The sequence below is a fragment of the Pyxicephalus adspersus genome, chromosome 3 (genome assembly GCF_032062135.1).
Source record: "Pyxicephalus adspersus chromosome 3, UCB_Pads_2.0, whole genome shotgun sequence".
Lineage (NCBI taxonomy): Eukaryota > Metazoa > Chordata > Amphibia > Anura > Pyxicephalidae > Pyxicephalus > Pyxicephalus adspersus.
In genome coordinates this window covers 73,312,523-73,316,620 of record NC_092860.1, presented here as the reverse complement: position 1 = coordinate 73,316,620, position 4,098 = coordinate 73,312,523, and the positions used below count along the sequence as shown (strand labels likewise).

Sequence of the window (4,098 nt, the reverse complement as noted above, 5' to 3'; positions counted from 1 at the left end):
AGCTGTTGGTGACACAGTCAAGTATTATACGCTCTGAAAAGTGCAGATACCAAAGACACTGAAATAGCAGACACTGGCTGCCAGAAATAAATTCTTCCCTTGTGTTGGATACAATTTTTTTATATCAATAATGTCCCACTAACAATAATGTTTTACTAATATACATAAATGCCTTTCTAACATACATATACCCTTAATGAGGTCATCCCACAGGAATGCCATTTATCCTTTAGCTGGCATCCTTATAAGGTAAGATGCTAGTATAAGATGGGTGAGCGGTTGCCAAGCACAGGACATTGTCTCACTTCTTGTGGAATTTAAAACATAGATCCATGCCTATTCTGCAGTATATATTCAAATTGTGTGCAAAAGTCATTAGATTGCAAATTATTTCGACTGCACAAGTACCTTTTTTATTGCATTGTTACATTCATTTTTTGATTAATTCATTCATTGTCACAAACCTACAAAAATGACTTAATAAACACTGTGATATAATATCTTGCAAGAAGTTTTAATCTGTGTTTGTTAAACTAAGAGAGTCACTTTAAAATAATAGTTTGAGGAAGTCCACAGCTGATTCGTAAGTGGGAAGCAAGAGTTACTGGGACAGGTTTCCTAACCTGTTCAATCACTAAAACATAGGAAAATGTCTGGCTCATACACCCCCCTTCATTGTTTGTGCACAAACATAGAGTTCAGATGCAGTAAGTTTTATACACTTTACACAGAGTTTGACTTCAGAGTTGGTAGTAAGCAGTTCAAATGATAATGATGGCTTTGATTTATTGTTACAAGGTGCAGTGCTATAACAGAGTATTATAGAACAATTAGGCTGACTTTTCCTTTCATAGGTCCTGACTCTCCCTTACTGAGCCAGCCCCCATGTAAGATATATAGTTTATATCTTATAGCTATGGTTATAGTTCAGGTCACAATATATATTAAAATATATAAATACGTGTTTCATTGTTTGTTTTTTGTTGGAATGGAAAAGCCATAAAAAGCACTCTGAATTCAATATAGATAACCCTGAAAGCTGTTTCATTCATCATCTTCAGAACTGAATTGAAGTGTGATACTTACTTGTCAAATAAATATTCTAAATACAGCTGTCACAATTCATAGCAGGTATTAATAATTAAATTGATTAAGTTGAAGGTGCCTAAAAGCAACCACCTCACTGTCTGGTTTTCCATCTCTAGTGTAAACAATACATGCTTTACCCTCAGATATATTATAGAATTGCTGGTTCTGCTTTATTTTAGTAATTAGACTGCCTTTTTTAGTCATGAGGAAATTAAATTGTTTTTGCATACACCTTGGAGTTTCATTGTGTATCACTGTAAAGTAAAATAAATTGACATTTTCTCTATTACACATATAGGTGGTTCTTTCCTGGGCTTTCGTTCTTACTGTACAGCGATTGAATTACTTTCTTTTTTTTTTGAAAAATTGTAATTTTTATTAGGTTTTTCCAAATAATAAACAAAAAGTAACAACAACAAGTATAAGAAGGTAGCCAAGAAATAATTCAACAATAACCAGGAATAAAAAACAAACACACATATATATATATATATATATATATATATATATATATATACCCTGTTTCCCCGAAAATAAGACCTACCCCGAAAGTAAGACCTAGCACTATTTTGTAAACCTGCCCTAATATAAGACCTACCCCGAAAATAAGAGTGATCAGAAGGGGACAATCAATGGAACATGAGTGATCATGAGTGACTTTCAGCAATAAATGTGTACTGTAGTCTTCTTCATGGAAAATAAGACATCCCCTGAAAATAAGACCGAGTGTGTTTTTGGGAGCCAAAAAAAATATAAGACAGTGTCTTATTTTCGGGGAAACACGGATATATATATATATATATATATATATATATATATATATATATATATATGACTACTGTAAAAATTACAATGTATCACAGATTTCAGTAGAAAGTAGAATAACACAATATAATCTTTCTGGTTAGGAGGTAGCAATAAAGCAGAGACTTCTTTCAATAAGCTTACTATATAAACAGCAGTTAACATATCTAGCAATACATATGTCTAAACATCAAATTTCTAGACGAACCGAAAGAAAAAGAAAGATAGGGGGAAAGGGAGAGGGTACAAGGAGGATGTAGAGTGGAAGGCAAATATACCAAAGAAGGCAATGTAGAGTGGCAAACCAAAGAGTCCCAGGGGACCCAAATTTTCATGAATTTTTCATATCTATCATAAATTTTGGCCGTAAGATGTTCCATAAGCTGAACTTCTTTTATCCTAGCGTATAAGTACATGATGCCCAGGGACAAAGTGGATGAATTACTTTCTAATTTAAATTGTTTTATTTTTGTATCAATTTTTTTAATAGCAAGAGTAAAAAAATACAAAGACACAGACAGGTGACAGGTTCTGTAGATAAATATGTGCAATACATTATAGGGAATACAAAAAGTTCAGAGCCCAAAATTTGGAGATGGGAGTCGAAGCAATGGTATCAATGAAATAGTAGATCATCAAAACAGAGAGGAACACCTCTACAGAGCACCAAGATGACTCCAAGCAAAGTACTAAACAAAAAAGAAGGAGGAAGAAACAAAAAGATGAGAGTAAAAAAAGTTATTATAATATTGGAACAATACAGGGAAGTTTAGCATAGCCCGTACAGAAGCATGACACACAAATTCGTGAAGCGTTCCATATTTTTTCATTGTAGAGGCATAGAGGCATTAGTACACATCCAGCGCACAGAACTAAAGTTACCCCAAGAATTAATCCATCTCATTGCCCTTTTGATGATTACTTAACCACCTTTTTCCCTATCAGAGGAGGAATCTTTTCTATGGTTAAATAAATACACAAGTTTTTTGTATCATTCAGAAGGAGATTCTGTTATTAATATGCCCAACTAATAATATTACTTTTTACAGACAAAACTTTTACACCAAATGATATCAGTTATCTACTGGTGCTAGATGTTTTTTATCCCAAATAAAATTATCTAGAACAGATTAGACACTACTTCCAGAAAAGAGTTTTACCGACTCTATACATTGAGAAAGCTGAATCTTTGGAGGGAACCTTTACAGAAGACCGAATCAAAATTTGCTTTATCATAACTTAAACTGGGGAAAAGCCCAGGCCCAGGTGAATTCACCACACAATACTACAAAACTTGTCAGCCTTGAATAGTTTGGCTGACATTCCAACAATCTAAAAGACCTTTACCGAAGCCCACATTTCAGTTATCCCCAAACCGTCAAAGGATGCCTGGTATTGCCCTAATTACAGCCCAATTTCTTACTTGAACATTGATCTGAAATTGCTGGCTAAAATGCTTACCAACCGCCTAACTCCTTTTTTGAATTTCATCATTTGTCTTAAACAGGTAGACTTCTTACCAGGGAGGGAGATTAGGGACAACGCCAATAAAATTATCAATTTGATCCACTGGGCTCACACACATACACTTTTATCAGTGAATCAGGGTGATCCAGCAATCCAGGAATGGATTTCTTACAAGTCAACTGCTATTTGTTAGCAAATGTTTTCAGTCCTGGACCAGATCCATTCCAGCTTTTCTGTATCACTTAGGTTCACTGGCAAAAGTGTATCTTCTCAAGCCTTGGAGAGCTTTATTAAATCATGCTCACGGTATTCTTCTCCCAACCAACGCCGAAAAGAGGTTTGATAGGGTAGCGCGGGACTACATTTTCGAAACAATTACATCTCTATATTACATTATGTCTTCAGCTAAGATCAAGGTGAATGGGATTTTTACTGAGCCCATAAACATAAAGAATGGCACACAACAAGGGTGCCCCTTATCCCCTCTTCTTTTCATTATAACATTGAAACCCCTCATTAGGATGATAGCTCGGAACATTTCAGGATTTAGAGTTAAAAATGTGACATTCAAAACAGCAGTTTATGCAGATTATTTCACTTCCTAATCTGATGCAAGAGTTCGATACCTTTACATATCAAACATATCACATATCAAACTTCAAAATGAACTATAATTAATCAGCAGCACTTAATATTTAATTACCAAAGCCCATATTTAAGCCCATATTTAATTACCAT

The 4,098-nt window shown here is 34.4% G+C and overlaps 1 pseudogene; it reads left to right on the top strand.

Annotated features, from left to right (window-relative positions):
- The first annotated feature begins 2,620 nt into the window (after window positions 1-2,620).
- On the top strand, window positions 2,621-2,719 carry LOC140327876 (U6 spliceosomal RNA; annotated as a pseudogene).
- The last annotated feature ends 1,379 nt before the right edge of the window (window positions 2,720-4,098 follow it).